The following is a 13,489-nucleotide window of genomic DNA, read 5'->3' as shown; positions in this document are numbered from 1 at the left end:
ATAAACAGACTCAATGAAGTCAGTAGGATTTATTGTATTCATTACACTAGGCTTAAAGGAAAGAGATTGTACGGGGTACTCTATCAATACCATAATGATGGATCTTCATTTGGATCATATCTCCGTATGATCTCCATGTTTTTCAAATGGAAAAAAAGCCCGAATGTTAATTATGCTAAGGATGCAGATAGTGCAATGCCATTCACTGTGGTGGAATAAAAAGGCAAGAGGAGTAAGTCACTTAAAAAAATTTCCACTTGTTGGTGAAGGGGAATCTTCCAAGATGCCCCATTCCTCCTCTTTATTCTTCCCTGAACAGGCTCCCTTGTGTTGCACAGATTTGACCCTCTACTTGAGAAGAGCTGTATATTAATCCCTCTGGAGTATATCGGCACTGCACTTGGGTCAGCAGCAGAGGGATTGCTCACAAGTGACACAAGTTAGCCAAAGAGACTGAATTTTTCTGTAACATGCTAAACTCACACTGGCCCTAGAGGAAGAGGAACATGGAAAATGTGCCATTTTAAAAGAAAATATTCTGTCCCAATAATTACAGCATTACTGGAGGCTTGCAAATTTCAATCAGAATTGTATGCGTTTTCCATCTTTCATTTGCAAAGCCAAACTGATTTAAATATTCTAGATTAGCAGTTGTTTTTCTTCGTTAGTAGTTTGAGAGATGATTATAGGAATGACATTGATGACAGAGCTGATGAAGGAACATAATGAATTAGTGGTAATGATAATTAAGATTAACTTGTCTAATAAATATGGTAATAATAGTGATGATGATGATGATGATGACGATGACAATAACAATACAATAATAAAGTGATGCATTCAAGCTACAGTTTTATACTGTCAGCATTTCTATTACAAATCACTGATGTTCAGAGTTTAGAACTTTTCTATAAACAGTTTCTCTAGGCTGAAACTTGGCCCATAACCTTTCATACTCAGAGCATATTCTCTGTACGAAATGCAACAAAAATTGGTTTACAGCATCCAGGGATTTCCCCACACCCCCCTCTGAATTTCCCCAACACCCCCCCTCCCAGTTTTGGGAACTAGTTACATGCACTGTTGCCAATTTCGTGATTGTTTGGGAAATTGAATTTAAATTGAAACATTAATACACACTTTAAAAGCATATAAAGTGCATAATAAAATACGTGTATCTGAAAAAGTATAATAGATTTGAAAAGTATGAACATAGACTAGCTTCCTTATACAGCTGTTGTTTTTATGACAATGTCAGTGCATTCAGTTCGGTGATGTTGGCCAACCTAATAATTTCAAATTATGATTTGTAAGCAAAGTCTAAATGAGCTCTCCCTGACTGCTAGTGATGAGCTGGGAGCTCGGGGGGGGGGGGGGCAGAGGGGGAAGGCTTCAGGACCAGATTGTATTTACATTCACACCTAATCTACCTAGGTATCCAGCAAACAGAGCTGTGTTGCCCAAGTGATAGATTTTGGCTGGGGTTGGGTTACAAATCACTTGAATGCAGGGGGGTAATGAAATGTTGTTATTGTCTGAGTAAAAGGCAGTAGAACTGTACTTAGCCTGTGCTGATTGAGGGCATCAAGAGAGAGGGTGGGGACAGGTGTTTTGCTTGATGGTCTGCCTGAGTCACAAGTACTGTTTGACCTGCCCCTCTCCACTGTTTAAAGACAGAGCTGACTAGGCTCCATAGTTAGTCTTTTGTTTTGTTAAGTGACCACTACAGCTGAAATCACTGATAATCAGGTCTAAGTGCTTAGACCTGCTGTGGGACAGTGTTTCTGTGGAAGAGATGGCCCAGTCTGCACTAGCAGCAAGATTTCCCCACTGAGAGCTCAGCTGAAATCACTGAGAGCCGGGTGGAACCTCAAGAGACCAACTCACAGAGGTCACAGTGGCAGGTGGCAGCAGAAGGTGATGGCACAGGGCCATTGGCAATGGAACAATGGAGTGAAAAGTGGCACAACAAACAACAGTGTCCAGAGTGAACAGTGAGCAGCTGGAGGAACAAGCAAGGTATCTTCTTGCCCCCCACCTGGGAGGTGAACTCATGTAAAAGCACCTCTGAGTCTCCACTGACCAAGGACAACACCAGTGAGTGTTAATGAGGCTGTTAAGAATGCTGGAGACACAACACAGTTCATGCGAACAAACATCATACTTTCTATTTAAGCAAGAAATTCCACACACTACAAACTGGAGGCCAATGTTAAGTGCATTGTCACTTGTTCATCCTGAAGATGAACACTGGTTCCGAACAAGACCAGCAAATGCTCACTATCTTTCTGCAAGAAACTCAACTGACTGGCTAGAAGCATGTAGTGCAATAGTGAAAGGTTCAACAGTTGAAAAAGTGAAGAACTCTCTCACTGCATTCAAAAAATTTGCATACATGGCTGATGAATGCACCGTGCAAATGGGCATCAATTATTAAGTCATTGTGTATGTTTTCTTGATGTCAGTGTAGGCCAGTAGATGCATTTCTACATGTTCAAGTTATAAAAGACACATCGGCTGCATCTGTGACAACCCACATCTTAGAGAAGTTAAATGCTTATCAATTGGACCCCAAACAGATGGCTGCTTGTGCATTTAATGGAGCTACAAACTTCTCTGGAAGACCTGGTGGAGTACAAGCTTTGCTCAGAGAAAAGTGTAATCCTAATCTCTCCTATACACACTGCAGAGGCCATCTACTCCAACTAGCACTAGTACAAGCTGCAGACTTTTCAAAAGACATTTTAAAAGCTATACATTTAATGTCTTCATTATATTATTTTTTCAGCAAGAGCCCCAAAAGACTGAATATGTTGGAAAATATAGAAGATATACTGGGACTGAAGTTCAAATTAGTCCAACCTGGGAAAACCCTCTGGCTTTTCATGAACAATCCTTGGCTGTTGTTTTAAAATTACTCCAGCCATTATTACCGACTTTGGAAAGTATCTACCAAGATGGGATGGATCTAAGTAGTGAGGCTGGTGGATTATTTTTGCTACTACATTCAGAGAAGACTATTGCTATTCTCTCTCTTGTAAGTCTACTGTTGAAATCACTTGGGTCATTAAACAATGCCATCCAGGCATCTGCTACAACAGTAGTATATCTTTGTCCAGCAATAGAAGCTACATTTGGATCAATTAGAGAGCTATCCACTGAAAAAGTACTGGAAGAAGCAAAGACTTCAGTCCAGAAGTTGACTGATGAAGGCATTTATATTGAATCCTTAAGTGAAGAGGACAAGAAGTGTTTGTTAAGACAACTGAAAAAGTACACAGACTTGATTCTTAAAAATCTACAACTGCGACTTCTAGATTCTACTCAACCTCTACGTAGCTTTTACAGATCCTCGTCCTATAAAACATTGACAGTTGAGTGGCGTGAGGCACTACTAGCAATGGGGCTGCCATGTGCTCAGGACAAAACAGAGAATTTGAACACAGAGTAGAATAGCATATGACGAATGAATGAAGATTTGACTTCAACTTCTTTTTTATCATCACTAGTGGCTTGATCCAATCTTTATGCTGTTTCCTGGGATGAAAGAAGTAGAAATTCATCTCTTGCTACTCCCAGTCACAACAACTACAGTTGAGTGTTCTTTTTCATCATTGAATAGAATTTTGTGTTCTGAAAGAAGTTGCCTTCTGCCTGATTATGTGAATGAACTAATGAGCATATCAATTGAAGGAATGGAAATACTAGGCACACAAGAAGCCACCAAAGATGAACGCATTGCATTCAAGAAGTGTATTAACAGAGTTGTGCAAAATTATAACAAGAAACCAAGACGGACGTAGATGTAGTGCTTTATAGAAGGCTTGAATAGCCAACTTTAATTTGTGTGATGATTTTAAAACATGAGTTAAATCTAATAAAATGATCATAAAACATTTTTCAGTTTTTACTGTGGTGCCAAACAGCCCACTGTCACCCTCATGGTCTCACCTCTCATTGGCCCTGACCCCTCCACCCTGTAAATTCGATCATCCCTCCTCCCCCATTTCAATTCCTGGGGAAAACACTGACAGCATCTGCTTTAAGATGTGTCAGGCTTACCCAGTTTCTTATTAGTACAGGTTTAACCCTAGCATAGTTAAGATTAATCCAATAGCTTCTTCTGATTTAAAAAACTATTTGCTGGAGGATTGGATGCAGGGGTGGATTAAAGCTAGCTGAGTCTCAGAGGCACTAACATTGTGGGGCTTCCTCAAAATTTCAGTCTCTCCTAGAGAGACATTCCAGCCACCTCATTCCTGAAATAGACATTTCCTCTCTCTTTGTCTCTTCTCAGCCCAGATGAAGCAATCCCTATCAGGCTCTTCCTCGTAGTCTCCCCAAGCCCTGAAAGACTCATTAACTTTCTTCCTACTCAAGTAGTGCAGTCCCATCCAATCCAGCCCATCACGGACTGACTGGTCCTTGCTTTGTGCCCAGGCAAAGCAGGCCTGCTCTCACCAGAATCAAACGGATTCCCTTGTAACTTCCATTTCATCCTTGTCAGCCTCCCCCTCTCACTGGTGCCAGGGGCGTGCCCTTCCCCTGCGTTGCTCAGTCAGTTGCCAGCCAGTCTACACACTTCCAGGCAGCCTGGCACCCTAGCTCAGTAACATGCCTCAGTTGCCTAGGTGTAACCATGTTTCCCACAATTCCCTGTCTCTCAGCTCATTCGCTAGTCATGACTTGAGGGACTGAAGGGAGGCCTGCTGCATCCATGGTGGCGTCATATGTACTTGCTGTCAAGGCTGCTTCCCCACTCTGAACTTTAGGGTACAAATGTGGGGGCCTGCATGAAAACTTCTAAGCTTAACTACCAGCTTAGATCTGGTCCGCTGCCACCACTCCCAAATGTGCTAATTCCCTTCCCTGGGTAGCCTTGAGAGACTCTTCACCAATTCCCTGGTGAATACAGATCCAAACCCCTTGGATCTTAAAACAAGGAGAAATTAACCATCCCCCCTCCTACCTCCCACCAACTCCTGGTGGATCAAGATCCAACCCCCTTGGATCTTAAAACAAGGAGAAATTAACCATCCCCCCTCCTACCTCCCACCAACTCCTGGTGGATCAAGATCCAACCCCCTTGGATCTAAAAACAAGGAAAAATCAATCAGGTTCTTAAAAAGAAGGCTTTTAATTAAAGAAAAAGGTAAAAATCATCTCTGTAAAATCAGGATGGAAACTAACTTTACAGGGTAATCAAACTTAAAGAGCCCAGAGGAATCCCCTCTAGCCTTAGGTTCAAAGTTACAGCAAACAGAGATAAACACTCTAGCAAAAAGGTACATTTACAAGTTGAGAAAACAAAGATAAAAACTAACACGCCTCGCCTGGCAGTTTACTTACAACTTGGAAATATGAGAGACTTGTTCAGAAAGATTTGGAAAGCCTGGATTGATGTCTGGTCCCTCTCAGTCCCAAGAGTGACCAACCCCCAAAACAAAGAGCACAAACAAAAGCCTCCCCCCCCCCCCAAGATTTGAAAGTATCTTGTCCCCTTATTGGTCCTTTGGGTCAGGTGTCAACCAGGTTACCTGAGCTTCTTAACCCTTTACAGGTAAAAGGATTTTGGAGTCTCTGGCCAGGAGGGGTTTTATAGTACTGTACACAGGACAGCTGTTACCCTTCCCTTTATAGTTATGACACCTGCTAATATGGTTGCGGGTCCTACCTCTTCTTAGTTAGGAGGCACTCTGCCTGCTGCTTTCCCTTCCTCCCCTGTTCCCTTGGGTGACAAAGTGGCCTCTGTGAGTGAGTTATATTAGGGAGCTGAATGCCTCTTGTCCTCATACCCTCAACTGGTGCTAATGTTAGTTTCCTAGGAGCAGGCAGCAGCTGGCAGCAACCCACTGTGACGCACACCTCCTACTGTTGCTGTCATGCTCTAGTCTGACTCAGTACTGCTTTCTGATTTTGGCTGGGCATTGGACTTCTCTGAGTACTGGGCTTATTCAATGATCCACACTTAAATCCTCCCCTGACTGGATAGGTCAGGGGGTTGATAACAGGATATAGAAGCTTTCACTTCTAAATCAGTGGTTTGAATATAGCCCAGTTGGACTAGGATTGAATGTTGTTACAGTCTGATAGCTGTTGAGTGGCCAGTATGTGAAATGGACTGATCTTCTCAATGTAGCACCGGGTAGACAAAAACCCTCCGCAGAACCAGTTGGCAGGCTCATTAGAGATCTCAAGGACAGAGTGCACAGGGAGACTGTGCTATCCTTTTATTCCTAGAAGTGGTCTCTCTAGGTCAGGGTTAAGGCACATCAACAGGAGAGTGGTGAGAAATAGAAGACTTTGTTTTTGTCCAGCTGACATCTTTCATGAGCACTATATTCACTTGCCATCCTAACTTTTTAAAAGGAGAACTTATGTGATCATTGAATGGTGGAATTTGGAAGAAATGCTTGTGTAAAAATATAAAACCTCAGACACAGACACCATGCGTTATACATGGGGATAGAACCTAAGACCTTCAACAAACAAAACATGGGAGCAGCCCCATTAGCTGCTATCCCTTGGTCTTAGGCTTGTGTGTCCTTTTGTTTGTACCAGTATCCAAGTTCTCCAATCAAACTTTTAAAAGTTTGGACATGCTGATTTGTACACATAGAACTTGTTTCTCTGTTGCCCTGCACCGCATGTAGTTATTTATGCCAGTGAAAAATTAGTGTAAAATTCTACCATTCTGCTTTGGTATGATTTTACCCTCACTTTGCACACGTATAATGGCTCCATGAGGCTCAGGATAACAGAAACAAGTTATTTTTTTACTGTGCCCTATGCAAACTCTCCTACCAACCTGGGAAAATAGGACAGTTAAACGTTAATGTAAAATTATACGGAGCATGGCATGCTAAATGTAGTTAAACATCTTTGCTCAAACAGCTGCAATAATTACATTTGATTTGATTTGTAGTTTATCATGAGAATGAACATTGTAGTCTATTGGTCTGAGCACAGCAAGGGGGTTGTGAATATTAATTGTTTCTCAAGCATTTTGAAAATATATAGTGCTAAATATTATTGTTAAATATACTTCATGTACATGTTTAAATGAAATTCTAGTTGAATATGAATTTGTTCAGGAAAATTGTTAATTTTTCTTTCATGTAAAGAAAATAGTTCTTAGTTAGGGAGAGAGTGTAGATTAAAGGCAACAAGCAACATGTCCCTTATCACTTGATCACTTTGTTTGTGAAAAGATTTACTACACTACATCTGAGTTTTTTCTGACAGCATAAATGAGTGGCTAAAATTGAGGTGAATTTTGGTGCATGTGAAAAGGAACGGCTAATAGCATTATCTTGAGCCAATGCCAGTGAGTTCAAGTAGTGCACATCTTTACCTACAGGGCTTTGTCAGCCTGCCTAAAATTTAACCTAAAAGTTCTCTGCTCTTAAGCCTTTCTTAAGCAGGAATTGCTAATCACATGTGGTTTTGGGTTGTGAACACAGAGAGAGTAGGCTAGTCACATCCTAATGCCACCAAAATCATCCTTAATTGAGACCGCAAGAACATGAATTTAGGCCTCCAGTGGGAAAAAGATTAGTGCATTAACCTACTGCACCACTTAGCTCCCCATGTCACATAGCTACTGTTAATTTATTACAATACACTTTGCTTTGATTCCTCCAACCTTCCTGTGAATAAATACGTGGAAAAGTGAGTTACTGACCAGTTTTTCTCAACATTCATTGCCTCCCAAAATGACTCGAAGATGGAAGTTCACAAAGGAAATGTTTTTCCTGGAGTATTTAAATCTTGTGGGGAGTGGGAAATGAATATGCTGCCTTTTCAGATTTATTAAAGGGTGAAGTTTACAGTCTACAGCAATTCTATGCACCCTTCAGTTCAACAACACCACACCACAGGAGACTATTAACTGCTGTTTTAAAGCTAATTAGATTAGGCAAGAATTTTCCAGGAGAGACTGGGAGTTTAGTAAAGAGACTCTGAGGAATGTCTGTTGTGCCTTGTTATGCTGGCTGTTCCTGCTCTGCCATGCGGTGGAAGTCAGGCTGAACCAGGGGAGAATTATAGAATAAATGATCAAATCTTCTTACTTAAGAAATCTCAGGTTATCATGTTGGATAATTTAACAATCATCAGCATAAATGAGACCCAGACTTTCAAACGTGGGTGACTAAATTTAGGTAGATAAATCTATCTTTAGGCACTTACAGAAGAGATCTGATTATTTTTTTAGAGGTTTTGAGCATTCACAGCCTCACTGAGTTCAATGCAAACGGCAGGTTACTCTGCACTTCTGAAAAATCAGCCCACAGATGTCTAAATATGGATTTTAGATCCCTACAATTAGGCATCCCATTTTCAAAATTTTGACCCAGTAAAATGAAAGTCAGGACAGACACTTAAACTCTCTGGCCCATATCATGCCTTTCCACAGGAAAATTCATGGGAGAACTGAGTGCAGGTGGCAAAAAATCTGCAGCGATTCCATTGTATCGTGTGGTAGGAAGGGACTGTGGTTTGAAAACTACAAGCAGATGGGAGTATGACCTCTTCTCCTCCAGTCCTCAGATGACCAAATGTCCACAGATGTGACGTTGTCTAAAATATAATCATGCAAATCATTATTGCTACCACTGCTATATAATTGCAGCAAATCCTATACAAAATATAATTCATGGCCAAAAAGCAGCTTGCAGGCTGGATGACCTAGAGCCAATCTTTAAAGTCATGTTAGAAAACTATGCAAATGGTAATTAGGGCCATTCATGGTCAATAGGCTAGAACTTTGAAAGGCAAACCTATATTGTTAGAAGTTAGAAGTGATACTAATTGTGTGTGTCTTAAATGCTAGCCATGTAAACAGACAGTTCCTGGCTGTCACTATAGCTACTAATTCAGAGCTCAAAAGGGAATATTAACATTTAGATGAATCTTGGATGAAATAATGTCATTGTCTATATGTCTCTTTAAAGTTTGTGATAAACTGCCAAATGGATAAATTGCCCTATGTTAATTTGTGTAACTAATTACTGGTGGTGTTCAGGAAACAGAAGATTACATCAAAAGCCTATTGTTTACCCAGGACTGTATGGTCAGGTAGAGGCTAGAAAACTGTATAAAAGATCATTGGGTCCTGATCCTGATAGCTCAGATCTGCTTAAGCTTCATCAGGGAAAGCTTAAGCCACAAGACGAGATCCCAGTTAAGTTGGTACAATCTGGATTGATATTGGACATTGGACTATAACCTAGGAACTAAATTCTAAAGGAACTCTTTGCAACTACAAAGCTCACCATCTCTGCTATGAATCTGAACCTCAAGAATTGAACTCATGTCTGTATGTATTTTAACCATACTGTCTCCCTTTTCTTTTTTAATAAATTTTAGTTTAGATAATAAGAATTGGCTGTAGATGTATTTGGGTAAAATCTCGAATATTCATTAACCTGGGAGCCAAGTATCAGGGAGTAGCCATGTTAGTCTGTATCTATAAAAACAACAAGGAGTCTGGTGGCACCTTAAAGACTAACAGATTTATTTGGGCATAAGCTTTCGTGAGTAAAAACCTCACTTCTTCGGATGCAACTGATCCTTTGGGATTGGGATTTTCTTTTATATGATGAAATAAGATTTTCAGAAATCTTCATCATATTTGACTTGGGTCCCTGGATGAAGGCCTGAGGCTGGGTTTCTTCAAGGAAACTGTGTTGTTGGCTTCTGGGCAACCAGTGAGGTAATAAAAAATCTGTTTTATGCTGGCTTGATAAATCTAAATCTTGGAATATCCACCAGCTTTTGGGGGATTGTCTACCCCATTATTTGCAGTTCACCTTAATTGAGTAACCTCAGCTGGCCCCCACTGGGGTCCTGGTCACAACAGGTAAAACCTTTCTATCCTGAGACAGTCATGGAGGATTAAGGCTTCCACTGTTCTCCCTTGATCCATTGACCTAAAACCCCCTCACCAGCCCCCGATTCCTAATGCCTGCTCTGAGGGATTTGAATACAAGGAGCAACAATATATAAGAATTGATGCTGAGAGTGTTAGAAAGTAAGTCTTCATGTGTTTTACAGCAGATGAGTGGCTCTGTCCCTTATCAGTAGGGCCCTACCAAATTCACAACCATGAAAAACACATCACGGACCATGAAATCTAGTCTCCCCCCGTGAAATTTGATCTTTTGTGTGCTTTTACCCTTTACTATACAGATTTCGTGGGGGAGACCAGTGTTTCTCAAATTGGGAGGCCTGACCCAAAAGGGAGTTGCAGGGGGTCACAAGGTTATTTTAGGGGGTCCCAGTATTGCCACCCTTATTTCTGCGCTGCCTTCAGAGCTGGGCGGCCGGAGAGCAGCGGCTATTGGCCGAGCACCCAGCTCTGAAGGTAGCGCCCCACCAGCAGCAACACAGAAGTAAGGGTGGCAATATCATACTATGCCATCCTTACTTCTGCACAGAGGCAGAGCTGCCGCTGCCCAGCTCTGAAGACAGCGCCACCACCAGAAACAGTGCAGAAACAGAAACAGAAGTAAGGGTAGCAGTACCGCAATCCCCCCCTAAAATAACCTTGCGACCCCCCCCCCCACACACACACACACACGACTCCTTTTCGAGTCAGGACCCCTACTATTACAACACCGTGACATTTCAGATTTAAATAGCTGAAATCATGAAATTTACGATTTTTAAAATCCTATGACCGTGAAATTGACCAAAATGGACCATGAACTTGGTAGGGCCCTAATTATCAGTTCTGACACACTACCCTTAAATCACCAGAGCCTCAAACATACAGAGGTCACATGGAAGATCTTTGACAGGGCAAGGAGGGTTGATACAACTCAGGTTCAGCTTCACTCCCATCAGTGGATCTTGGGTCTAGCATGTTTTGTGCGGTGTTAATTCCCCTCCCCCCATAGAAACATTCAGCATGGGTGATGTGTCTCTTTGACATTGAAATACAAAGTTTATAGCACAGAGATATGTGTCTTTAGAGGGGTTAATGGAAGTGGAAAAGTACTGTAGATTTTTTTATGTGGTGGGCTTTTCTGAACAACTCATGTTTAAAAAAGACTTTCGTGTCTAGCAAAGGATATTGCCCTCCTGCTACTCTGGCCATCTGCTTAGAATTGACTTACAAAATGCAGCACTTTCCTATTATAATGTGTCTAGGATAGGAGATTACCTCTAAATCTCGTTTGAAAGGTGATTCTTTTGAAGGTAAAGGCCCTATACCTTCCTGGTCTGAAATGCTGGTGACACTTCTTCTAGGAAGTTGAATTTTAGATAAATGTTCCTGAACTCAGTAGGTTTTGATTTCATGCTGTAACAAGAGCAAAATAAATCCTTAATCTAGCTATGATGCAATAAATATCTGTTTACCCAAGAGCAGAGTGGCTCTGGTCTTTAAATGAAATAATTGGTTCACATTCACGTCTCATATCCCTTCATGCAAGAAATATTTTCCTCACTTTTTAGATGCCTAGCTCATGAAGAAAGCATAGTCTGAAAACTGTGCACCAGGCTTGTTCCTGCACCATTGAAGTTAATGGCCATCTGGCCATTTCAATGGGAGCTGGATCAGGCGCTATGTTTGCTGAAATTGAATATTGTCGGTACAGAATCATCCATGCTCTAGCTTCAGTCTCATCCCCTGCAAAGTTCTTGCTATTTTCTATAAGCAAACGTTTTGGTCCTCAGGATACTGTTTTGTTGAGAAATTGGATTTTTATTTTGCTAATTTTAAACCTGCAGTGTTGCAAATTAGGAATGTTAAACACGTAAAGAAACAGGGTCTGCGGTTTTAATAATTACTTATTTATGCTGTTAGAACAGAAACACAGGCTGAGATTTTCAAAGCTGACATGGGGCCTTGAGACCTACTTTCCCATTAAAATCAAGCAAGCAATTCCCATTACATTGAATGGGAACTGTGTATCCCAGACCAAATCCCTTAGGTGGCTTTGGAAATCTCAGCCATCATGTTTAGTATGGACGGGGAAAATTTTCATAGGCTCAGATGAGGATTAGGTGCCGAACTCCCTTTGTAAAATATTTCCCTACAGCGAGGGGAAGGTTCTTTGATTCAGGCTCACTTGATTTCAGCATAGCTTGGTAACTGTGTGCACAATCACCCATTGTTTTGACTTCCCTAAATGTGGCTCTTCAAGCTAGCACATAATTTCCAAATGGCGAGGCTATACTACCATCCTAGGCTAAGACGCTGCCAGAAAATGATTCCTACGCTAGAATACTGCTTCATAACTAGACTTAGCTGGAATAACATTTGAGGCTAGAATACAGTTTCAAAAGTAGGCTGGAACAGCCTTCTAATTGTTTTCTGCTAAAGTCTGGTTCCTAGCGTGCATCATCATTTCCAAACCAGGCTAGTCTAGAATATGGTGTTTAAACTAGGCCATGCTTGAATACCATTCTAATGTAGAACTCAGCTAGGGCCCCCTTCTAGACTAGGACATGTTTGCATGTTAGGTTAAGCTAGAATGTATCTTTTTAGGTTAAAACACACTCTCTAAATGACATCCCTGTAGAGTTTGAGGACCAGATTTTTAAAGGCATCTAGGCACCTAAAGATGCAGATAGGCCCTAGGCACTTTTGAAAATCCCGCTAGGCACCTGTCTGCATCATCTGGAGCTTAAATATTGTTAAAAGTCTGGCCTTAAGTACTTCGATGGATCAGGGTCTGTGCTAAACTGGAATACAGTTTTAGGTTGGAACATAGTTCTAAGCTAATACATGGTTTCCAAGTCAGGTTTAACATGGCTAGGTGCTGGCTATACCATACAGGTATTTAACCTAAATTAGCCTGAGAACCATTTTAAAATCACACTAGAAAACTTGTTCAGTGACAACAGTTCCCAGCCCAGTGTTGGCAGGTCCTAAAGAAAGAAGTGGTTTTAGATGCTTTTGTTTTAAAATACATTTCATCATCTTTTTTAAGCCTTACATGTGTATTCTGTAATTGATAAGGGATCTTAAACATTATTTTATATTTACTGATTTTATTTTAAGCATTTCACTTCCTCTCTTATAATAAACATATTTTAGGCCAAAATTTCAAAAGTGACCAGCCAAATCGTGTGCTTAAACTCCTTCACTTGTGCAGAGTTCCCAACAGAGCCGGCTCTAACTTTTTTGCCGCCCCAGGCAAAAAAGAAGAGCGCCACCCTACCGTAACCCCCCCCCCCCAGTGCCACGCCACCAACCCCCCCCCAACGCCGGGCCGCCGAAACCCCTGTCCCCCTGATTGCCATGCTGGGCCGCCCCCCTCCCAAGCGCTGGGTCACCCAAAACCCCCAGAGTGCTGGGCCGCCGAACCCCCCCGAGCGCCGCGCCAGACCGCCAAAACCCCCTGAGCGCTGTGCCATGCCGCCCAAACCCCCGCCCCCCCTGGAGCGCCGCGCTGGGCCGCCCAAACTCCCGGAGCGCCGCCCAAACCCCCGCCCCCCCCCCCCCCCCCCCCCCCCCCCCCCCCCCCCCCCCCCCCCC

At 42.0% G+C, this 13,489-nt stretch overlaps 1 protein-coding gene across 5 annotated transcripts in view; it reads left to right on the top strand.

Annotated features, from left to right (window-relative positions):
- Positions 1 to 13,489, top strand: part of AOAH (acyloxyacyl hydrolase) — a 112,121-nt gene that overhangs the window by 47,260 nt on the left and 51,372 nt on the right. The gene's annotated exons all lie outside the window — the stretch shown is intronic.

Source organism: Trachemys scripta, chromosome 2 (assembly GCF_013100865.1).
Source record: "Trachemys scripta elegans isolate TJP31775 chromosome 2, CAS_Tse_1.0, whole genome shotgun sequence".
Classification (NCBI taxonomy): Eukaryota; Metazoa; Chordata; order Testudines; family Emydidae; genus Trachemys; species Trachemys scripta.
This window is presented reverse-complemented; position numbering and strand designations above follow the sequence as displayed.